At 39.9% G+C, this 26,236-nt stretch overlaps 1 protein-coding gene across 1 annotated transcript in view; it reads left to right on the top strand.

Annotated features, from left to right (window-relative positions):
- The window catches only part of LOC103256219 (protein kinase C-binding protein NELL1-like), a 405,234-nt gene that overhangs the window by 3,978 nt on the left and 375,020 nt on the right, over window positions 1-26,236 (top strand). The window lies entirely within an intron of this gene.

Genomic DNA, 26,236 nt, shown 5'->3' with positions numbered 1-26,236 from the left:
GCCTCCCTTCTAGAGCCCACTAAGAGGAGAGGTATTCCAAGGTCAGTCAGCTACAGACTACATTTCTGTTGAGGAGATACTTGAATGTGCTTACCATTCTGGCTCTGTAGTTCCTTTTAAAGGAAGAACTAGAGGGGCAGAGAGCTAGTTTCAGACTCAAGGGAAGGCCTGCCATCTTGAAGTGAGTCTTGGTTCATTTTGATGTGACCTATTTAAGGTGCTTTTTAGACTTCGAACAAATTGTGCTTTCAACTAGATATAATATGTACGTCTGGACAGAGTTTCCATAGAAACCACTGACACCTTTTTACCCTGTAGACCTGGGCTGGGCAACCTGGATAAAAGTCAGCCCTTAGCTGCTATCTTTATTTCTACCTTCAAGAGCCAATTGGCTCCTTTAATTCTCTAGACTAAGGAATTCTCTAGAGCTAAAGTGTTGGGTAGCAATGTCAGGTAGCACTACTGTTCTTCACCATGACCTACCACTCATATGCTGCCTACACGGGATTGCAGAGGTTGAGCACTGCTTGTCCTTCTAAGCCACAACCAGAAAAAGGTCTCAAGCCCCTAGTGTAGTATTTTCCAACAGCACAGTCCTGGGGAGACTGCTGTTTTCTGGCTATGCAATGTTTTGTTTCTTCCTTCCAAAAGTTTTCTCTCTGTTTTCTGACATTCTCTTTGGAGGGAGAGGGGGGTATATAACATCAATAAGGGTACCTGATTCTAAACCAGGTGAAGTGAGGTCCAAACTTCACCTGTATGTTGACCACTTAGGTACCTAATCCTGAATTGTACCCCACATATTTAAAATAAAATAATAAAACAAGAGGAGAGAGGACTTGCCTCTGCTAAGCTAGAGTTTCTTGCTTTCACAAATTCTCTGTCACTGTGAAATATTTAATTATCTTCTGCCATCTTCAGCCACTTGTTAGCTGTGTGAATTTGGGCAAGTTTATTTCTCTACATCTCATCTTCATTTGTAAAATGGTAATAACAACACTAATATTTATAAATGTGAATGTTAAGTGAGAGAATCCATGGAATTTGCTTAGGGTAGTGCTCAGCCTTCAGTGTTCAGTGCAAGCTTGTGGTGGTTGCTTTACTCTGCACATCAGTGGTGCCTCTTGGATTCTTCCTTCAAATCTTTACCTACTGTACATGCCTCATGGCAACCATGACTTTCCACCAGGAACATGGGAAGATGGTGGGAAATCTACAGCTCATAGTATTCTTTAAAGTCAGCCCCATTTATAAAGAATGGACTGAGGGGTTTCTAAATAATCCTTCCCCTTTTAAATATTTTTCACACTTTGGCTTATGGCATAACATGTCCTTTACGTAAGATCTTGGAGGGAAAACTTTTGAAGTTGTTGCCAGTTACTGATTCATAGACTCAAAGCACAAATATTTTTTAGATAGATCGAAAAGAATATTTTTTAGATAGGAGGAAAAGGCTCTGAACGACTGGGTCATAGGAAAGATAAATTTTGATGTCTCTGAAGAGTCTAGAAGCATGGTTCCCAAATCTGACTGCGTGTAAGAACTACCTAGGGAACTTATAAAAAAATGTGGATAACCACGCTCCATCTTTGACCCACTGGAGCAGATTTCCTGAGCCTGGAGCCTGAGAACCTATATTTTTAACAAGATCTCCATATGATTTCTATGCACAGACTGGCATTTCAAAACCTCTCTTCTAGAAAAAGTGAAGGCAGCTGGTGGAGAGGCTGGGATGTAACAAATAAACGAGGACTTGGAAAACCAGCTACCTGAAGCAGGGATGTGAAAAGGACTAAGAAGGAGGGAGTTGAAAAGGACTAAGAAGAGAGGAGTATCAAATGCACAAAACTTACTTCTTGTTTGTACAAGTTTCTTCCATGCCAGAATGAACCAAGTTTGGAGTAGCAGAAGCTCTATCTTATATATCAAGATGCTGGTCGAACTCTCGGCCACCCTCACAGAGGGTGAATTTCACAAACACTGGTTTTCCTTTCTCAGCTCTGCATTTTATGCCACCTTGAGATACTTATTTTTGATGTCTCTTACCTTTAGAATTATACTATCTTACTTTTCTCAACCTCTCACCTCCTGGAGTGCTGCTGATTAGAGGATGAATGCAGGCGATGATGGATAACATTTATTGACTGTTGACTGTGCCAGGCACTGTGCTGCCTACTTTATATTGATAACTCACTCCATAATCATGCTGCTAATTTTTTTTCCTTTTAAGATGAGGAAACTGAGGTTACATATCTGTCTGCAATTCTGCTGCTAATAAGTGACCTAGGATTTGAACCCAAGTCTGACTCATGGCCTAGGATTTGAACCCAAGTCTGACTCATGAGTGCTGGGATTTAACTGCTAGGCTATTCTGCCCCACAGTAGTGACCATTGATACTAGATTTAGAACATGAGGGAAGGCCAAGATTCAATGTGAGCAGTTGTTCCTTTCTGGCATTTTCCACTCACATATTTTATGGAGTTGCTTGGAAAGCTATGGAATCTAATCTTTGTACTGGCATGGGAAAAGGTATCTACATTTATTGGGCATCTACTACAGGTCAGATAATGTGCCAGGCAGAGTATTTCGAAGGATAACCGTATGGCACAGTTTTGTTAGACCCATTTCACAGACTTGGAAACAGAAAGACTCAGAGAAAATAACTAGGTTTCAATCCCATAATATAATAAAAATAGAACCAAAACTTTGAGCCGAGATTACCTCCCAAACTTTAGTCTTACTCCAAACCACCTCTGGAGTGGGTGAATGAAATGTACTGCCCAATACAAAGTCACAATGACACCAGGGAGTCGTTCTAGTAGAGAGCTACTACAGATGGTTCAGGGACCATAAAAACATCTAAAATCAGGAAGAGATTTCTCAGACAATTCTATTGCTCTGAGGAACTTTTGTGTGGCAGGATTTTTCACTTTTTTGAATTTTAGGTCAGAATTGAGAAACAGAGCTTTTTCAGACCTAATTGCACAAATTGTCACAAGAAAAGCAACTGCTATTTGAGTCAGTAGTTCAACACTTTCTGCTAGCTACCGAGACGTACACTTTTCTCCTTGCTTCAACTGTTTAGCTGGGCCTAGTTAGAAGCTCCCAATGTGTGGGTAGTAGATTACCTCAAGCCAGAAACATAAAAGGAACCATTCCGTTGGGTGGGCAGACTGATTATCTCTATTGCCTTGGGTTTTTCTCTAGCTGCCTTTAACATTATTAGTTGCAAACAAAGCCTAGAATGAGACCTGAGCTAACCTTCCTCAGACACACCCTCTACATTCTCAGCTCACTTTGCAGCCTGTCCTTATTCCTCAAAGGACAGAATCCACCAAAATCCGGGATTCAGTGCAAAAGCGATCTTTCCCATTTACCACAAATGGATTTTATTTCCTTCTCTTTATTTGGTAACTTTTAATTTTCAATCAGCTCATTAAATTAATTTATTAAGCACACTATCTCTGCCAGGCTGTGCAGGATATAAGGAAATAAAAGAGTCCTTGCCACCAGGAAGTTCATGGCTTATTCATTTAGTCATTTCAAATTCATTTGAAACCACCAGGGCCCCCCACTGTGATTGGTCCTGATACCTAGATATCAGAAAAAGCCTGGAATCATACAGGAGCCCTTTAAGTAGGTTGATTCTATAACTCGTAATGGCAGACGAATAGTGGAGAGGACTGAAAATAGTTATTCCCAGCATCTTGGTTTTGAAGAGGCATGGAGTGAGCCCACTGGTGGCCAAAGGATGGACTCAACAGTGTTTTTATTCAAATAGTACCTTCATCCAACCTTTGGCCAGCACTTTTTGTAATATGTAGGTGTCTCCATCCACCCAAGTTAACCTCCTTATGCCTCACTGCTGGAAAAATAGCCTTTAAGCATAGTCTATCACATTTCAGCAGAGCTCTGAACTCTCACTTCATTTGTTCAGACTTGAACAAGTGTACGTGGCACATACCCACATGTATACACACATCTGCAACCTGATTGTCGTCTGATAGGGAGTTGATTCAGTGATTACGGTCTAGACAATGAAGATGTTTAGATTTTACATTTAACACATGCTATTTATTAACACAGAGCACATCCAATTTTTGCATAAAAACTGATCTTGAAAAGACTGCAAAATCAGAAACTAAACTTACTATAAATTACTGAACAAGTCAGTATTTCAAGGTTTTTGTCTAATATTTCAGAGTAATTTCAAGATGTGAACACCTGCTTATATATGTAGATTTTTCATGATGAAATATGTTGCTAGGGCATCTTCCTTCCCAAGAATGCCAAAAATATTTATGAACATCATCTTATTAAACTTCACATTTTTCAAGATAGTTGTCACACATATAATGTACTACATTGGTTTTATTCAAATATTTTTGCTACAATATGCAAGGGGGAAATTAAGAGATGACTATCAAAGGTCATAGCTTCCAAGAGAGCCAGGCCAAGACTCTCAATCTCCTGGTTCCCCAATCGATATACTCTTCACTTCACAAACAGAACAGGTGTGCACTCAACTCAGCATCAAAGGTAATTAAAACAAAATTGGAAGCTAGCATATGTCTCATGTATAACCAACAAAACAGCTCCAGATCTTCTGTCTAGAAAGAGATAACAAGCCAGTGAGGAACATGGAACATGCCCTTGTGTAAATTTAAGTAACAGTACAAGGCAAGAAGGCAAGGGATGTCATAAGGCATTCCATGAGGGATTTCTGGATTCCTGGTAGAGACAATCTGGTCTGAAAGATCACAGGAGGGGAACTCCTGGGGACTTGGGGTAACCAACCAATTTCTTACTATTCTAGGTGAAAATTTATGACAATTTCTGCAGCTTTGCTGTTTTCCATTATGTGAGTTTATTCTGTATCAGTCACATGAGTCAGGCTTGGAACAAGGTTTATCTCATAGGCATTACAAAGTCAAACATAGTCTGGTGAGAAAAGATTGTACGTGGCAGACTAGTATCAAGTTGGTAGTGAGGGAAAGCCTGCAGGGAGAGATAGAGAAGGAAGTTGGAAGAAGGAAGGAAAACAAAGGAAGATCTGTCCTCCATGTTTCATATTCCAGGCATATGACCTCTGTGGTTTAACCTAGACTGTCAAGAATCCTGGGACCTTGCCTTGGTTTTGCCGTACATAACATGTGGTTTTTGTATAATGATGTAGGAGTGTGAAAGCAGGAAGTCTGTGTCTTAATTTTATCATTCATTCATATGCCAGGAACTTTGTATGCATATGTAAAATGGGAGTAATAATAACTCTTTTACCATAGGGTTATTGTAGGGATATAGCTAGAGAGTGTATGGCAAATCCTCTGAAAATTTCAAGTTACTTTATGAACATACAGCATCATTAAGAACTAAAGACATATACCATCCTATAGAGAAGTTTTCAGCATATGACTGGAAATGAATACCACTTAGTAAAATTTTCACCTCTGTAAAAACAGTGTCTCATATCCCATGGATTCAAGACCTAGTGTGCAATGTGGATCCATGGTGCAGTGTAGGGTTTAGGGCCAATCAGCTCCCTGAAGTGTATTCTAATTTCCAGGTCCTAGGCAAGGTGCTCCAATAATTTGTCTTTTAGTTCTTTGTTCTCTAGTGCAGCACAGTGGTGCATTGGTTTTTACACCAATAGAATTACATTAAAAATATGTAACTGAGGCGGAGTGGGGAAGGAAACACTCCCTCCCATCTGGTAAGATTTTTTGTTGATCCTAATAGGCCTTGAGAATGTGGCATGGCCTGTTCCCCTTTTTATTCCTGTGATGGGTTGGGTTTAGAAATCTACTCCCCACAACTCATGAGCCAAAGTTATCACGGCTTAGATGAAGAGATGTAAAGTTTTACCTTTACAAATGAGAGAACTCATTTGTTATAATTTTCCAGATCTCCTAAAGGCCATGTGGATAAACAAAATATATACTATTTGCTTCTCTACTTTGCAAATCTAGTTTCCTGGCACCCAAATGCTCTTACCTGAAAATTTGAGCTGAAATAAATTGTTGAATTTGTATGACCCTAGGTATGTCCTTTACTGTCTCTAGGCTTTTGCTCCTTAAGCAAAATATAATGAGGAGCTAGGACTAGATGACTTTCAAACCTTCTTTTGACGCTGATTTTTTGACATCTCTTTCTGATTCTGATGTTACTTTATCACAATACTTGTTTGAGGGCTTTCATTCTGTTCCCTTCAGCACCCTGGAGAGCAACTCAACTTGCTCTCTTGGGAGTGTGACTTCTATAGTGGACCAGCAGAGGTTTGCAGGCATCTGAGTTGATGTGTGTGTTGGTATGCTGATGAAGTAAGACAAAAACCTACTTCCCCTGGGTGCCCATTCTCCCTACTTGCTGGAGTAGATACTGAATATGCATTTTTGGATGCTAAAGGATGTTGGCCTTTTGTTCTCTCCACTTTGTGCCCTTTCTTTCTTCCAGAGTGTTCTTCCCCATACATGTGACAGTGGACAGCCTGTGTAGAGTGCAGGTTTCCCTGGCTATGAGAACTTTGATAGTGTGGTGACTTACAAGACAGGGCAGTGCACTGTAGCTAACAGATGATGTATAGTTGTGCTGTTGAAAAAACATAGCACCTTTTCTGAATTCTGAAGTGGGAAAAAGAAATCCTTTGATGTTGCTAAATCATAGAGATTTAAATAATAGGAGAGAGAGAGCACGTGCTAATGTAAAGATCTACATGACCAATATAATACATTTAAAGTTGTAGATTCTTTGGCAAAATAGAGAATGGGCTGCTTGATTGCTAAGGCAGCCTGGGCAATGCAGTGTTAGAGATCTCATTCTGACTGAGTCCGTCCCCCACCAACCTTTATCCATGCTGTGTACCCTGTAGCTTATTCATTTCAACCTCATTAGGTGGATTCTAAGTTTAACTTTGCCCTATGTTCTATTGATATCAGTAGCAGAAGAGGACCTATTTCTAACTTTGTCTTTTCAAGAACCTTCAACTTTTCCTCTTGTTCCCTGGTGTGTTTAAATATGTCTTTGGTTAACTATAGCCTCAGTGGCAAAGAGAGGTGGGAGGTGAAAGGATTAATTGAAGTGGATGATCTGAGAGTGGCCTGTATTTCCTCCCATGAACCTGCACTCCTGGGCTTTCAAGTTTGCAAATGAAAAGGGCGGGGGGCGGGGAGAGAAATAAAAAGAAATACAATAGAAACTTTCCTTTATCTGGTGGTTTATTGGCTACCTATGGTCATGAGTAGATTAACAAGAAGACATTTTATTGCATACATGAGGCCTTAGATATATTAGAATAGAGAGGAATATAAGACTTGGTTTTCAAAGCATAGTGATGTCATCTCCATGCCTTCAGTCACAACACCTGTTGTCATCGTATTGCATGGATGTGGGTCTATACTGGATGAATGAGGGGAAACAGGTTACAAGAGAAATAGAAATTTTCTTATAGGAAAAATTTTGATGATTGCATCTTTATTGTTATAATTTTACTCTGTGTTTTTAATGGACATGCATAGCTATTTTTTAAAAAGAAAAGGGAGGAAATAAAAAAATTAAACCAGAACAGCACACATGGTAGAAGCCTATTTGAAAAAAAATACACATTTGTATATTAGTTTTCACTGTTCTCTTTTTACTTTACTTGTAAAGGAACGTTGGGGAGCAAAAAATGCATAAGCCACTAAGGCTTTTTAATTGAAAAAAAAACAAAACTGCATTAGTTTTCCAGGTAGACCAGTGGTACTGATGTTTTCATTGAAAATAACTGATTTTCTGCATTTCTGTAACAAAATTAATCTGAAAACTTTAATTAAACTAATGTTATAAACAATGGCAGCCAGAGGTGTGGATGCAAGAAAACAAATTTATAGCGGCACCTGTTTAGCTATTCTTTTGGGGGTTGTGTTGGGGGGGTGGAGTGTGAGGATGAAGAGGCTTGGAAGGAAAAGGTTTCTGTGCTTTCCTTCCCCTTCCTGAACCCCAAACTCAGGTGACTTTTCTCAGATCGTCTTTTCTCACTTCTGGTGAGTGTTTCTTCCAGTAGGGGTCCTATAGTCACAGAGCCAGCTAGTTAGTGTGCCCTCACCTGAGGGTTTTCCTTGGCAATTAGAGTGGAAATAATTTCTCTTCTCCTTAAAGGGCCTTTCTGAAGCTATCTGTAGCTATTCCTCCGGAATATTGTTTCACATCCCTACTCAATAGAGTCTATTTGTCTAAGGGTATCACTTTCCTGACAGCAAATTTCACACATATGAACTTACAGGCTTTCAGTCAGGGCCATCACCTACCTTCTTTGGGACACTCAAAATGCCTATATTACCCTGAATGGAATTTTATTTCTACCGGTGGTAAACAACCGCAGACTGTGATTAATCCTGATATGTCCTCAGCAAAGCACTGACTAACTTAATCATTCAGTGCACTTTTGCTAATATCTGCTTTCCAGGTTTGTGCTGTCTTGGGCTGAAGCACAGGGCTGGGGAAATGCTGATTCAAATTTCTTAAATTCTTTGACATTTTAGCCTCAGAGGTCTTATACTGCGTCAGGGTAAAGTCAGACTTTTTGCTCAATCATTGCTGAGATGAGATTAATGTTTTATATTTCTCCAGAGAGGATTCATAGATTCACTTGATGTTCGTTGTAGTTCTGTGAGGTAGATGTTCTTGCATCTTATAGACCGGGACTTTGAGGTGCTAAGGAAATAAATAGCTTGTGTTGCTCAAACATAGTCGGTGGCAGACTAGAGTCAGAGTCCAGCAGTTCTGCCTTATTCCTTTTTTCAGGGAGGATACTCTCTACCAGTTCCTCCATCACCTGCTCCACCTGTAGTCACTCAAGAAAGTCAAATAGCTTTCTCTGGGCTACCACTTAGGGCTTAGATTTTCTTTTTCCTCCTCTTCTTCCTCACTCTCTTTCTCCTTCTCCTCCTCCTTCTCCTGCTCTGTCTCCACATGCAAAGAAAATACTTTTAACTTCTCATGGAAGAAATACTACAATGTATCCGCTTTGTAAGCTAAAAAAAAAAAAACGACCAAAGGCCAAGTTTTACTGAGACTTGGCTACTCACAAATCCCCTGGCTACTCACAAACCCACTTTCCTGTTGGACCCAAATCTACCTTGTTATAAATTTCAGCTACTGCTGAATAGTTGATCTTCAGACTCTTGAATGTTTATATGGTATCATTTTTAGATTTCAAGACTCCTTCCTTCCTGGAACTTGAAGAGTTGATAGGTTCATGACTTCAATACCATAGTGATAAGACCCATTGTCCTCGTATGATTTGTATGCCTTGTGTGTGCCTCAGTGCTTATGTGTAATGGCCAAGGACATAATCTTATATCATGATTGACTGCAAATGAGCCATTTGGCCATTTCTTCAAATGTGGGTTAGATGCATTACACTAGTCTCCAGTGTTACTTATGTGGTTTTACACTATTCCTGTATAAATTTTGTTATTCACTATTTCAAGGTGATAAACTCTCTGTATCTTTGAGGTGACTTTGCAATTGCAAGGTCTCATTAAAAACTACTGGTGGTGAAAGAAAGGGTTGGGCAGTGGGGGACCCCCATTTAGGAGGGCATTTGTCGTTATTGCTTCTTTTATTGGTACCTAATTAGATATGTACTAGAGCCTGCAGGAACTAATAAGAGAGCACAGGAGGTAGGTGAGCACATTGAATTCTGAGTAATTTTCATGGATGGCAATTTTTCATGGACATTAGGTTGATACATAAGGACTTCACACTGCAAACCTGATCATTATGTTCCCTACCCACTCCAGCACACAAATAGGCTTGTTTAATAACCTCTTGTAAGTCTTAGGATAAAGGTCACAATCTATAATACAGCTTACACAAATTGTGTACTGTATAGTCCATGTTTCCTTCTTTAGTTCTATCTTGAGTTGGTTTTTTCCTTTTTCTGACTTCAAGTTATTTTAGTTCTTTAAAGGTATCATAGTTACTAAACCACAAAACCTCTGCACAAGCTGTTTCTAGAATGCTGAGTTCACTCCTACACATTCTTAATTTTCAGGCTAAAAATAGGGGCCTTTTGTGTCTTACATTTTTACCATAAAATAGTGTTTACTTTTCAACAGAGTAATTTTTCTTGTTTGAGTTGGGGGGGGGGTCTCTGTCACCCAGGCTGGAGTGCAGTGATCATGGCTCACTGCAGTCTTGAACTGGGCAAAAGTGGTCCCCCCACCTCAGCCTCCTGAGTAGTTTGGACTATAGGCCCATGCCACCACACCCAGCAAAAATTTTTTTTTGTAGAGACAAAGTATTGTTATGTTGCTTAAGGTGGTCTGAAACTCCCGGACTCTAGCAATCCTCCCGCCCTGGCCTCCCAAAGTGCTGGGATTACAGCTATGAGCCATGGAACCTGGCCTCAAAAAAATAATTTTCAATCATTTTATGTCTGCCTTTCCTATGGGCTATAAATACCCTGTGAACTCAGTGTTGTTTCACTAGTACCCATCATAGAACTTCCACCTAACATATAGTCATAAAATATTTGCAATTACCTGAATGAATGAATAAGTGGAAAAGCTGCCCTAGGAGTCTGGATTCTTAGTTTTTAGCCTCTAATTCTAGCCTTCTAGATAGTTCCATGAGTTAAGTCTCTCAGTCTCCTCATCTGTATAGATTAGGCATCGTTTTGACCCATCCACTTGTATAGGGGTATTGTGAATCTAGTGAAATCCTGCATGTGAATGTGTGTTGCAAATTTCAGTATGTTTTGTAAATATTGGGCACAAGGAAAGGTGAAGATGAAGTAATCCTAGCCTTTCTGCTTTGAACTTTTGAAGATAGTTCTCTTCTTAAGAAAGCTAGTTAATTTATATACAGCATTTGGCGATTTCCTGGTCTGATTCACAGTACAAGGTGAACTGTAGCTCACTCTCAAGTTGAATTTACATGTGACCTATGTCAGTGGGAGCTCTGGCAAGTGTGGAGTGGAAGAGAAGGTAATTTACAGGTAGGGTATGAACATAAAATGATCATAGGTGAGATTAAGAGTCACATGTCTCCCCTGCTGGAGAGCAGATGCAGTTGGGTACCTTTACTTTGCCTGTATGGTGGACATATCCCCATCATAAAATTCTGGAGGTCAGTTCCTTAAAACTGCATTTGAGGCTTACTGTAAGAGCCTCCCTCAAGCTCATTAGATTAAGCCCTTTGGGCAGTGTCTCATGCTATTTTGGTTTTTTCTTAGTGGAAGCATGATGGATGTGTTTTTCCTTAATTTTTTAAAATTATGAGAGGTGCAATCTCTTTAAAATTATGTAATACCCCCTTTTTTCCCTGCCATTAATCCCATTGCACAGAATTGGTCATTATTAATAGCTTTATTTCTGTTCTCCATATGCAAACCAATTTTTTTCAACAATGAGATAGCATCGTACGCATTATTCCCCAACTTGCATTTTTATTGACCAGAATGTAAGCCTGATACACTATTGATCTACAGTGGGAACATATTCAGGAGGAGGGAAGGCTGCTTGGTTTCTTGCAGGGTGATCTGGGCAGCTTTGTTCCTTAGCAGTATGTGAAGCGGTACTCACCTGCTAGCCTCTAGCCTCTTGTTTTGGGCTATAATACACCTCTCTTGTCTGTCACACACACAGCAGTGACTATAGAAACAGGGCAGGGAGCCAAGATCCCCTGCTCTTGGATCAGCATGTCCTGTCTCAGCTGTGTAGCTAGGTGAGACCATGGCAATTAGCCTGTGCTGAGATGGGCGTAACATGATTGAAATGGGTAAGTGATGAGGGTCAGGTGCTCTGAGCCTGGGCACGATGCTCAATCTTACTTTGTGTGGCTGAAACGCAGCTGGTGCTGTCCATGGTCAGGCATCAGGTAAGCACAATGAGGAGTGGTGTCCTTTAGTGGTGAAGAGCATGAGCTTTTGGAATTGGAGAGAATTGGGCTATAACTTTGGCTCTGCATGTGTGACCCTTGGCAAATGACTTAACTTTTCTAAGCCTCAAAGATAGGGATCATCATAGTGCCTTCCTCATGGGATTGTGAGAATTAAATGGGACAATGTAGTTGGACCAGACAGGACATTCTTAGTTGCCAGGAACAGCAGCTTAAACTCTAAAGGATTACAATGTTTACATAAGCAAGAAGTTTAAATGAGGCAGTGCCTGGGATGAGCCAGTAGCTCAGAAACGACGTCTGGGATGGGGATCTTTCCATTCTGTAACTCTACCATCCTTGGCATTGTCTCTAGATACTTCCCCCTGGCAAGTTGGCACCATGCCTGGTAAGTGTTAAATATCCATCATCATTTTGGTGTGGATGTTGAATCTGATTATGATGATTTTTCTTTCACATCTGAGCAAAGCAGAAGTTTACAAGAGGACAGATCCCAGGGGATAATACCAGTATCTTGCTAATCAAGAGTCATTTAAAAACTGTTCTTAAAATTAAAACAATTAAAAAAATAAAATTATATTTATTTATTGTGTATAACATGATGTTTTGAAGTATATATACACTGTGGAATGGCAGAGTCTAGCCATTTAACAAATGCATTACCCACATAGTTATGGTTTTTGTAGTAAAAACATTTAACATCCATTTTCCTTTCTTTTTCAAGTATACACTATATTAGTCACCATATTCTACTACAGATCTCTTGAACGTATTCCTCCAATCTAATGGTAATTATATATTCTTTGATTAATATCTCCTTATCCCTTTTATTCATGGCTCTTCCTGCCATCAGGACATCTTCAAAAAGCCCAGGGCAGTGATGAAATAGAAGAAAGATTATGGGGTTCTCCTGCCTCGAACCCATTATCGCACTTGGCAGGAGTCCCTCTTAGTAGGCCTTCACTTTGAGAAACCTGGCCTCTACCCATCTGCCTGTTGCCGCTGCTGTCTCTGAGACCCTTTCAACCCAGCTGCCCCATCCCCATGAAGGACCATGGCAGCCCCATCTAAGCCAGTGCCTGATTGCAGCTTTTACCCAGACCTGACTACCCAATGACTCCCATCTCCTATTTCTCCCAACTCTTGCCTTGGCTCATCAATCCCTGGCTTTTGACGCCTGCTTCTTTACCTGCTCGGTTTGACAACTTGTGCGGATTCCTTCTCTGTTTATCAACTTCAGAACTTCATGGCTCCTCTTGCCAGCCCGACTCTATAGCATCCTCACTGGCAGCACAGCCCTTTCCTGACTTCAGGGGAGATCCTGACCTTTGCTTTGCTGATCTCCCTGACCTTGACTCTTGGACTTACATTGACATTTTTATGTTCCTGCCATCCTTTAAGTGCAGATTGGACCCTGGACGGTTTGGTGGGGATGTTGCCTACTTCCCTGGAGCTAGAGCCATGCGGCAGTGGAACTCGACCTCTGTGGATGGGTTTAAGGCTTCACTAGGAGGAATTTTGAAATTTGGATTCCAGATTTGGGAGAAAAAAATGAATACAACCTTTACATGATCTGTGAAGCTGTTAAACGTACAAGCTATGTGACTGAAGCTCACTCTAAAGTTCATCCCTGCTAAGTGTCACATGAAAAAGGTGACCTGATATTTGCAAGATGAACAATCACTGGGAATAATCCAAATGTCACCTCCTCTAAAAGAGGGCATGCTTAGGTGGCAGCTGCAGTCGCCCCTCAGGCAGAAGGTAGGGTGGAATGCAGGAAAAGCCTTGGAGTCTGAGTTGGGGATCTTCCTGTTTGCTTCCCCAGGAGCGGTCTCTCTTCTCCATTCACTCTGCTCTATGTGCTACCAGGCTGACCTGCATGGGCTGTGTCTGTGGGCTTCTTTGACATCTGGATGCTTTTTGAATTTCTTTAGCAGGAGGAACAGGCAGGAGATTGGAGGAAGGGAGGAGAGGGTATCTGGTCCACATCTCTGTGGGTCCCCTTGACTGGCTGTGTCCTTTGACTGAAAACCATAGGCCTTATCAAGTGGTCCTTTTGGGTTCACTGACCCTTTATGCCCAGGAAGGTAGGAGCTCCCCCATTCTCCTTAAATTTTTGCAAATTGTGGGATATCACCACTCCTTAGAGTTTATGTGCATTCTATCCACACTTCTGTCAACGATCCCTTGAATGTATTATTTTCTTTTCAAGTGACCAAATCTCAGTGTACTCACTGTTTCTCACCAGGACCATGGCTAGTACATAACCAAAGTCAAAAACTCTCTGTCACTTTTTGGCTTTACCACTTCCTAGCTATGTGTCCTTGGGTACATTTCTTAGTCTCCTTGAGTCTTGGGTTTCTCATTAGTAAAGTGGGGGTGGGAGTAAATCTTGCTACTTACCATCTACCTCCCCAGGAAGAGACCAAGAGTGTGCAAATCTTATGTAAACTGAAAGTGTACTGTGCACAAGGGAAAAGTTCCCATCTCTGTGACATGCAAGGAGCTTGAAGTGGGATTTAGGGAACACAGAAGACTTTGAGGCTGGAGCATGTGGTCTCCAGAGAGGCCATTGCATCCTCATCTGCTCCTTCAGCTCAGTTAACGAGAAGCATGTCTGACAAGAGGACGGGACCCAACAGATTACCCTTCAAAGCCAAGCCCACAAGACTCCTCTTCCCTTTACCTTAGCCCGCTGCTTTAACTCATCTGGGATACAGATGAGGGCTCCTCCAATTACAGACAAATTATTTAGTGATGACATTAGCCTCCGCTAAAATGGACTCTATGATACAATCTTTGTGAAGTACAGCTTTGTGGTCAAAAAAGAGGAAATTGTCAAAATGGTGCCGAGAAAGGCAGATGAAAAGGCAATCTCTGACTTTTGTTCTTCAATATTCAGAGAATGCAGTATTGGCAAGAATAAATCCTGTTATTTGTGTCTGTGATAATCTGACACTTGTTGCTAAAAAGAAATGGCAGTGGTAATTATACTGGAAATTGCTTTGGAAGGCCTCGTGCTTGAGCTTCGGGAGGGTGGTGGCACCCACTCTAGCAGATCACTCTTCATTATGTCCATCATCTCATCCTCTTTTATTGTCTTTGAAGGACTTATCACCACATGAAATTATTTTGATCATTTCCCTGTTTACAGTGTCTCTCATTCTTCTGCACTTCTTGTAAAGAATGTTAGCTCCTTGAACTTGTTTTGTTTTAATGCAGTGTGTCCCCCCAGCTTCTGGCCAAATGCCTGCAGATATTTGTGGACATTCAGCAATATTTGTGGAATGAACAAATGAATGAATTAATACATGAGGGAAAGATTATTGTGATAGGTGGCTATGTCGGGCACAAGAGAGAATTCTGGGCCCTGAAGGAGCTGAGACCTAATATTTTTTCCACAACTTTGAGGCGATGACAAGAACCCACGACTCTAAGACATGAAATGCTCATGACCCTAACAGAAGCAAAGGCACAGACCAGTTATTACAGAATTTGAAAATGGGTGAGTTGACTTCCAGTGGAAATGAGGGGAAGGGAGAATGCACAGTGCTTTAAGAAAAAGACTGTGTTCATATTTTTCATTTTCCAGTGGCTTCGTTTTTCCTAAGTTACTGGGCCCACAGTTTTCTTATTTGTTAAAAGAAAAAAAAGATTATATTTGACCCTATATTATGGATTTACTTGAAGTAAGTCATGGCAAGCACACAGATTTGTACCTTGCACATAGAAAGCTCTCAGTAAACAGCTATTATCACTGTTACCAGTAGTAGTAGAAGGAGAAGAAGAGGAAAAGTTTATAAAATAAAATTCAATGAATCCTCGTCAGTAGATGAGAAGACTTGGGTCCAGCTCTTGTTTTGCTACTCAAATCTGTGTGACCTTTGGCAAGAGCATCCATTTCTGGGCATCACTTGCAAAATGAGAAGTTTGAACTTCATAGTCTCTGGGTGCCCCAAACTATGATGGGTTTGTGTAGAGTTGGGCTTGAAGGATGCACAGAGAATATGATGTGCATGTAGAGAGATAACTTTTTATCTTATTTTCATTTTTTCTGCTGTTGTCATAAAATTATTTAATTATGAGATCCTTCTATCCCAGTATCCACGTTCTTTGGATACAGAGGACATTCTCAAATACACATTGGTTGCTTGACTGATTTATCTGGTTGGATGTTAGGATTGGAAAAAGTCCCAAGGGGTCAGAAGAGAAGTAAAGAAAAACTGAAGGATTACCCTATTTTTTACATTTCTAAATTGTCAGTGAGACATTTATTTTACCCTCACTAATATATGCTTTAGGTGAAAAGGGGGAAAATCTGAGTGGAAGATATGAAAGAGAAAGTAGGAAAGGGAATAAAAGCTTATCAGTTGTTTACTGTGTGCCAGAGGTTTGCATATAGCATCTCATTTGACCTTCAGAGCAACCCTGTGAAAGATGTTTTAAGGTATCTTAATTTCCATTTTAACCCTGAGGCAGTAGGGTGAGGGAGGGTAAACCTCTTTAAGGTCCCAAAGAAAGGAGGCTGGTCAGAGGTGAGATTGAAACCCAGACCTACATGACTCCAAAGTCATCACATGCTTCTCTTGAAGTTCTGACTACACATAGCCTCCTCACACCTTCAACACATCCTCCCCTCTCCCCACACTTAGTTGATATGCTTGCTTCCTGCCTCACTCAGAAAATAGAAGCAATCTGAAAAGTACTTTACTGGCTCCTGTTGCCACCTCATTCACCTACCTGCCTCTGTACCATGGACTCTGCATTTTCCATCATACAGGCATTGTCCATGCTTCTGTTCAGGGCCACACCACTTCTTTGTGCAGAGAAGTTGTGGTACAGAACATCACTGCAACCACTTTCCATTATCATCAGTTTCCCCCTCAATAGAACCATCTCAAGCAGCTATATGCATTCTGTAAACCCGCCACACCTCATTCCTCTGCTTCTCTCTTCTCTAGCCACACCCCATTCCTCTACTTCTCTCTCTTTTTTTTTTTTTTTTTGAGTTGGAGTCTCACTGTGTTGCCCAGACTGGAGTGCAGTGGCCGCTTCTGGCCACCGCAGCCTCGACCTGCTGGGCTCCGGTGATCCTTCCTCCTCAGCCTTCCAAGTAGCCGGAATTACAGGCATGCACTACCATGCCTGGCTAATTTTTGATTTATTGTAGAGATGAGGTCTCACCAAGTTGCCCAGGCGGGTCTCGAAACCGCGGGCTCAGGCAATCCACTCACCTCAGCCTCCCAAAAGTGCGGGATTACAGGCTGAGCCACCGAGCCCGGCTTCTCTTTATAGTAAAAACCCCCACAATAGCTCGTAAGCACTTTGCCTTCACTCTCCGTCCCTCCCCCTCCCATTTTCTCTTGAATTAATCCTTGTCAGGTTTTGTTCTCTATCATCCTACCGAAGCAACTCTTATTAAGGTCATCAAAAACCTCCACAGTGCCAATTCCAAGAGTAATTCTGCCTTTTCATCTTATTTGACCTATCAGCTACATATGACATAATTGGTCACTCCCTCCTTGAAAATTATTCTTCACCAGGTTATTGGGCCACACAAAATGTGGAATAATCTTTCACTGCTTACTTTTTCTCACATACTATATAGAATTCTCAATAAGTATGTCATTATACTTCAAGAATCTGACCACTTTTCACCACCTCTACAACTACCAGCCAGGTTCAAAGCATTATCCTGTCTCACTTGTATCATTGTGATGATTTGCAACAGGCTTGTCTGATTCCTGTATCCCAGCCTATTCTTAACCCATCAACCAGAACAATCTATTAATCAAATAAAGTCTGTCTTCTAGTCACTACTCCCTAGTACTTTCCACCTCGTTTGAAGTAAAAGATTGAGCTGTAGGATAGCCCAAAAGTCTAAGGTGTTTTAGCTCCTTGCTGCTTCCCCACCTTTATTGCCCACTGTCCTGCTTACTGTGCTCCCCCCACACCTGGCTTTTTTTTTGAGTTGGAGTCTCACTCTGTCACCCAGACTGGAGTGCAGTGGCCACTCCCGGCCACCACAGCCTCGACCTGCTGGGCTCCGGTGATCCTTCCGCCTCAGCCTTCCAAGTAGCTGGAATTACAGGCATGCGCTACCACGCCCTGCTGATTTTTCTATTTATTGTAGAGATGAGGTCTCGCTGCCCAGGCGGGTCTCGAACCCGCGGGCTCAGGCAATCCACTCACCTCAGCCTCCCAAAGGCGCAGGATTACAGGCTGAACCACCGAGCCCGGCCACACCTGGATTTGTAAACTTTGATGTCCTTTGAGTCCTTTGCATTTTCTGTTTGTTTTGCCTGTAATACTTTTCTCTTAGATATCCTCATGACTTACTTTCTTTCTTCCATAAAGTCTCTATTCAAATGTCATGTCATTCATGGAACTATCTAAAATAGAAACTCTCCTACCACATAGTTCTCTATCCCTCTTACTCTGTTTTATTTTCTGCTTTGCATCTTTAACTTCATGTATTTATCAGCTTAGAATGTATTTTTACTTTCTCACGTTTTTACCTTCCCCTAAGAAAGCAGGCATTCTTCAAAATATGGCACGGTGCCTAAAACATTGTAAATAATCAATAGATATCTATTGAAGGCAAGAATGACTGCCTGTGTTATGCAGTATCTTTGTATCTTTTGCTACTAATTTTGAAGCACTTTGAATTATACATGTTATTGGTGCAAAACCAAACCAGACCAAATCAAGCCAAAAAATGAAGCATCCAATTTAAAAATGCGCAAAAGATATGAACAGGCATTTCTCAAAAGAAGACACTCAAATGGCCAACAGATATATGAAAAAATGATCATCATTAGTCATCAGAGAAAAGTGGATTCAAACTGTAATGAGATATCATTTCATCCCAGTTAAAATGGCCTTTATTCAGAAGATAGGCAGTAACAAATGCTGGTATGAATGTGGAGAAAGGGTAACCCTCATACACTGTTGGTGGGAATGGGAACCAGCATGGAGCTTCCTCAAAACAAACAACAACAGACAAACTACCGTAAAGGACTCAGCATACAAAAATGATATTTGCTCTTCCATGTTTATTGCAGTACTATTCTCAATAGCCAAGATTTGAAATCAGTCTTGGTGTTCATCAACAGATGAATGGGTAAAGAAAATGTCGTATATATACATAAAAAATTATTAGTCATTATAAAAGAATGAAATCCTGTCATTTGCAACAATATGAATGGCACTGGAGGAAATTACGTTAAATGAATTAAGACAGGCACAGAAAGACAAATTTCCCATGCTGTTATTTATTTGTGGGCGCTAAAAATGAAAACAATTGAATATAGAAAGTAGAATGTACATAGAGAGTATAATGATGGCTCCCTAGAGGCTGGGAAGGGTATAGGGGAGAGGTGAATTGGGAATGGTTAAGGGGTACAAATTATAGAAAGAATGAATAAGATCTAGTATTTGATAACACAACAGGGTGACTATAGTCAACAATAGTTTATTGTATGTTGAAAATTACTAAAAGAGTAGAATTGAAATGCTCCTAACACAAAGAAACAATAAATGCTTGAGGTGATGGATACCCCACTTACCTGATGTGATTATTACACCTTGCATGCCCATATCAAAACATCACGTGCATGCCATACTTATATACACTTAACTTTAAACCATAGTAAATCATCCATAGATATCTATGTACCCACAAAAATTAAAACTAAAAAATTTAAAAAGTAAAATTGTGAAGCAAGCTAGCCAACAATCTTTTCAATCTTGAAAAAGGAGAACAAATTTGAAGAACTCACCCTCCCAGTTTCAAAATTTGCTACAAAACTTCAATAATCAAAACAGTGTAATACTTGTGATAATGGCATAAGGATAGGCATATAAGTCAACAGAACAGACTAGAGAAGCAAAAAACAAACCTTCATACATATGGTCAATTGATTTTCAAGAAGGGTATTCATACCATTTAATGGTGAAAAGGAGTCTTTTCAACAAATGGTGGTGTGAAACTGGGTATCCACTTGCAAAAGAATGATGGTAAGTCTTTGCCTTACACCATATATAAGAATTAATTCAGATAAAACAACATAACAGTCAAAACCATAAAACCCTTAAAAGAAAATATAGGAGCAAAGCTTCATGATATTGGATTTGGCAGTGATTTTTTTGGATTTAACACCAAAAGCTCAGACAATAAGAGAAAAAAATAGATGAATTTGACTTTATCAAAATTAAATACTTTTATGTGTGAAAAGACACAAAGGATACCTCACAAAGTAAAAAAATGTTTGCAAATAGTTTGTCTGATAAGTGATTAATATCCAGAATATATAAATAACTCATATAACTCAATAACAATGTAAAAACCCAACTCAAACATGGGCAGACCAGGCTCGATAGCTCAGCCTGTACTTTGGGAGGCCAAGGAGAGTGGATTGCCTGAGCCCGAGGGTTCCAGACCAGCCCGGGCAATTTGGCGAACCCTCATCTTTACCAGAAATCAAAAATTAGCTGGGCGCAGTTACATGCGCCTGTAGTTAAGGCTACTTGGAAGGCTGAGGCGGAAGTATCACCAGAGCCCAGAAGGTCGACGCTGGGTTGGCAGTGAGTGTGCAACTGCACTCCAGCCTGGGCGACGGAGTGAGACTCCTACTCAAAAAAAAGGGCAAAGGACTTGCATAGACATATCTCCAAAAAAGATATTCAAATGGCCAGTAAAGTACATAAAAAGATACTCAACACCCTTAGTCATTAAGAAAATGCTAATCAAAATCACAATGAAATACCACTTCACATTTTTTTTAAAGGGGAAAATAATAATTGTTGATGAGAACATGGAAAATTACATCCCTTGTGTATTGCTTGTGGGAATGTAAAATGGTGTAGCCACTGTGAAAGACAGTTTGGTGATTCCTCAGAAAGGTACATAAATTATCATATAACCCAGAAGTGCTTCTTCTGGGTATATACCAAAAGAAACTAAAAGCAGAGACTTAAACAGATACTTGCATGCCAATGTTGATTGCAGCATTACTCACAGTAATCGAAAGGTGGAATCAAATCAATGAATGAATGGATAAACAAAATGTGGTAAACTCATATATGTAGAGTGGAATATTATTGAACCATAAAGAGGAATAAAATTCTGACGCATGCTACGGCTTGGGTGAGCCTTGAAAACATTTTACTAAGTAAAACAAACCAGACACAAAAGGACAAATATTGTATGATTTAACTTATACAAAGTAGCTATAATAGATAAATTCATAGAGACAGAAAGAAGCTTAGAGATTACCAGGGTTTGGAGGCGGGGTGGGGGAGGGAGAATTATTGTTTAGGGTTTCTATTTGGAGAGGTGAAAAAGTTTTGTAAATAGATAGTGATGATAGTTGTACAACATTGTGAATGTAATGAATGTCACTGAATTATATAGTTAAAAATGGTTAAGTGGTACTTTTTTGCTATATATATTTTCTACAATTAAAATTTAATAATGCAGTATATAGGAAACCAATGAAGTATATACTTTAAGTGGGTGATTTGCATTATATGTGAATTATATGTATGATGAATAAGAGAAAATAATATTTCAATGTCTATTAAAATTACAATGCAAGAAAATTAAAGAAAACTCAAATCTACATAATGAGCAGGCACATTGTGAGTCTGGGAAAATTGACCTGTAAATTCAACTAGGAGATATATGCTAGTAAAAGTATTAAATTTTAAATAAGATAGAAAAAAGGCATAAACTCAAGGCAAAAAGACCATATCACTTACAAAAGAAAGAAATGCAGTTGGCATAAGACATTTTGACAGCAACATACAAAACAGGATAATAGTAGCATTTCCAATAAAATTCAAGAAATTATAGAGTGAGAAAAGCTTCCCGGTTTGACAGCTGAGTTGAGTCTTGGTGTATTCTATAGCCAGTGAAATGCTAGGAAGGTGTCTCAAACCAAGGGACCAGAATGGACCAAGGATGGAAACAAGTGAGAACATGAAACTTCCAGGAATTGCGAATAGTTCAGTATGGCTGGAGTCTCTGAAAGTAAAGAGGAAAGACTCCTAAGACCTTAGATTTCATCAAGTAGTTTATCCACTTAACTGATATTTCTTGAATATTGGTAGTAAGTGCCCAGGAGTGCCCAGTCAGCTATGTGTTACTGAGACAGAGAGTTGTTTATAAAATCTATATGAAGGGTTGAAGGCAGATTAAAGAGACTAAGGGAACATGCATACAAATTTTCTTTTGCGCATGGCAATGTAGCATGGCATTTACTGGAGTAATTCTTTAGTTATTCCAAACATCCTCTTTCAAATTAAAATGTGCATTTCAACCTTTCCATCAACCTAAGATTGGAAGTGCTGGTGGACATTAATCTATGTAGGAAGGAACCAAGCCAATTCATCTATTGGATAATTATTATACAGTCATACAGAGATGGCTGTGTTCAGGAGCTGATCAGACTGATACAATTTGAGCGCAGAAGCGCAAAATTAAGTGAAATGAAAACCATAATTTTTGAGTGCAAATTCTGTGCCAGGAACTGGTTTAGGTATTGGGAAGGCCAAGGCAAATAAGAGCAAGAAAAGTCTGCTTTCAAGTTGCCCACAAATTCATAACTTGCTGATTACATCACAGGGTGGAAGTGACGTGGGCACCTGGTATGGTGAGAAGATTGGAATTTGTATCGTCATATGCACTGGTGAATAGTCATTCCAAGACTTATTGACTTTCAGTGTATCTTTCTATACACTTGTGTGTGAATTGGGACACTTTGGTTTTAAGTAACAGAAATCAACGTGAATAACTTCAGCAAAAGAAGAAAAACTGTTAAAAGATTACCAGATTACCCCAGGGAATGAACATTTAAAAATAAACGTAGCTGGGTCATTGGAAGAATGTGGGAAACAGAAAGCTTTCAGGTGACTCAATAGCATTTCACTTATGCCACTTCACATTAGTACTGGGCAGCATTTTTCAAAGCAGACTGTGCATAATTTCATCAAGCCTCAAGTAGGTAAGTAAAGCAGGCTTCATTTTCTTTTCGTAAAAGGTGAGAAAATAATCCCAGAAAAATGAATTGGTTTGTCCAAAGCCACATCCCAAATTTAGTGGTTAAGTCCAGAATTTAGAACAGATGCCTCTGACTCTTGGATTTATTCTTTCCCAATAGCTTTCTTCAAAACCTTCTTTTCTTCCTACTCTGCACTTTCTGTCCTTCTTATAATTCCCTCACCATCTTTTAATTTTTCTTTTATCGCTCATTTGGTCTTTGAAATTATAGGAGTTACTTGTGTGTCCATAATAATAGGTTTATCTGAGACATCTCCAAAGACTATCTTTAATTTATACCCTGTAACCTGAACATGAAGGGACCACCAAGAAAGGGGATAATTAAAGAGATGAGGAGGAGATCTCAGTCGTCTCAGTGATTTTCTTATTATCATCTATGAAATGCCTTATCAGAAAGGGGCTATTATAGTTTAAATGATGAGTCGGAGTTTGAAAAGGATTTGAAACTTCACCAGACACTTCCCAAGCTTGTAGCCCATTGTTTTCCAAACTCCAATTTTTTCTCCACAACGAACAATAACTTTTTGATTAAACAGCTGGCAGTTACTATTGAATGCCTCACATTTAATAACAAAAGTCTTCCTTCAGAGCAGGAAATTTTATCTAAATTGCTTTGCTCTTCTTTGGTGATTGTGAACTTCTAAAGTCTGACAGGACTGATAGCATGAAAAAAATAAAAATTTCTTTCGAGAAGACGATGATTACTTTTTAAAAGAAAGAGCCCCAAACTAAATGAATAATTCAGTGTACTTGCTACAAAGCAGAAGTCAAGGCACACAAGTTGTCCTCTCTGTAAACATTATTAAAAAACAATCAAGTTTGTATTGACACATTTATATTGGGAAATTGTAGACAGTAACTGAGTGAGGGGAAATAAAACCACCACTTACTAGTTAGAGACCTTCTTTACTCTTCATTTTTGTTCTAAATAGGTGCACCAACTATCATTCAGTTACTACTGTGTGCCCCACATTGTGTTAATCCCTTCGCGTGTTACCTAATTAGTACCCCAGCCTCAATCTCCTCTTGCCCGCCTGCTGGTGCTTCCCTTTGACTAAAACCAACTGGAAACAAAAGGCTAGGAAATTTGTTGATACGGACCCCCATGCCAATCTCCTGCAGCACAGGGCAGGGCAAAGTGGAGTGGAGAGTGTATCTGGCAGGGACAAATGGAGACTATTCAGCTCACCCTAATTTTATTCTTTTATAGTCTTTACTATGATTTGAAATTAGATTATAAAGTTATTTATTTGTTTATTGCTGTTCATCTGCACTATAATGCAGGCTCTCTAGGAGACCAAGGATATACTCTTATTCTTGTCAAAACAAATTTATAAGTATCTATCTATCTATCTATCTATCTATCTATCTATCTATCTATCTATCTATCATCTATCTAATCTATCTTTTATCCGCACAATTAATCTTAATGGAGTATGGTCGGAAGAATTCTTTCATTTCTTTATATGTTTCACAAAATGAAGGAGTTTTTCTTTTCTTTGCACTGCTTTCCTGTTTATTTTCTTATTTCTATAGAAAAACCTTTAGATGGCCAGAAGTGATGGCTCACGCCTGTAATCCTTGCACTCTGGGATGCTGAAGTGAGAGGATTCCTTCAGGCCAGGAGTTCAAGTCCAGCCTGGGCAATATAGTGAGACCACATCTCTACAAAAAAATTTTTAAAAATTACCCGGACATGGTTGCACACTTCTTTAGTCCTAGCTACTCTGGAGGCTGAGACTGAAGTGAGAGGATTGCCAGAGGCCAAGAGTTTGAGGCTGTAGTAAGTTGTGATTGTGCCCACTCCCTCGAGCGTGGGTGGCAGAGGGAGACTCCGACTCAAAAACAAACAAGTAAGCAAGCAAACGAAAAACCCACATCTTTAGAAATGGTCCTCCAGAGGAGAATGCTCGCCTTACATCTTTTGTCTTTCTCTTTCCCTTGGAGATACCTTTAGCAGAGTCCCAGCGACTTCCTTCATAGGCTTACTTGACTGTAGTAGAGGTCTACTCTGGGACTGGGGCAGAAGCTCTCGGGCAAGCCTGACTCTGCTGCTCCAGGGCAGACTGCCAAATCTGGCTTCCTTCAGAGATTCTTGTCTACCATGGGACCAGGCTGCCATCAGTAAGTCTGACTTTGTGAGGAGCCTAGGCATTTGTATTTTTGAGAAGCTTATGAGGCTACCTTACTAAGTTTGGGAATTGTAAAGGGACCTTACTGATGCTTTCCAAAGTCCTGAAGAAGTCAAAAGATCAAAGAATATGAATCTCTGCTTGAATCTGGAGATGCCAATGTTTGAGGGTATGTGTGTGTCTGTGTGTGTGTGTGTGTATGTGTGTGTAGTCTGTGTTGTATAGGAACTTCATGAAGCGAAGGGAAAATATTTCCATGTTTCTTACCATAACTGCTAGACCCAGACATTTCACATGGATTGTTTGGAAATGGCCAATCATCAGGCCTTTGGGGAGACATCCATTTGCTTTGGGAAGCTTAAAACTGCTACACGAGGTTGTCACACATGCTCACTGCATGACAGATGGCTTGTGGATGCTTATATATTAGTATAATAAGTAGCTTACGGAGGTTGGATCAGAAGACCTTCAACGTCCTTTCCAACCCTGAGAGTCCTGTTTACCAATGTGTGTTTTATATGAACGGCTGGCTTTTGACTTATCATCATGAGGGCCTAACATTTAAATCTTCATCTAGGTGCATAATAAAATGGACTCGCACTCAATTATTAGCTACTTCTCAGCGTATTTTGGAGGCAGCTGGCCTGGAATATAATCGAAAACTTTGAGCAGCACATTTTGTGAACCCCTGGAAAAAATGGGACCAATACTTGGTCTCAATGTACCTACCGTCAATAATACCATCTAGGGAGTGATTTCAGAAGTTCCTGCTCTCCTTGCTTTACCTCGGCGTCTCTTTTGTAAGACTTGTGAAACTGACAATGGGTACTATGCACTAATTAGTTGATAAGTGGCTAAGATGAGGCTTCTGATATTTTGTCTGAAAATATTTCAAACTAAAGTATCTTTCAGATGATTTTGTGAAAATATGCACATCAGTCTCATCTAATAACATTAATAATGTTCCATTTGTCATAAGCATTTTAGATGTTACAAAGTACTTTTGTAGAGTAGATGACTGCTTTTATGTTTATAGAGGAACTGTGTGATAGATTAAAGGCTTATGGACAAAGATACTGATGACCCAGGGAAATTTAGTAACTTGTCCCAAGTCACAAAACATAAGTAGTAAAAATAAGAAAAAAACAGGAGTTCTCTGAC

Source organism: Carlito syrichta, unplaced genomic scaffold, assembly GCF_000164805.1.
Source record: "Carlito syrichta isolate Samal-C Ts95f unplaced genomic scaffold, Tarsius_syrichta-2.0.1 Scaffold289079, whole genome shotgun sequence".
NCBI lineage: Eukaryota > Metazoa > Chordata > Mammalia > Primates > Tarsiidae > Carlito > Carlito syrichta.
This window is presented reverse-complemented; position numbering and strand designations above follow the sequence as displayed.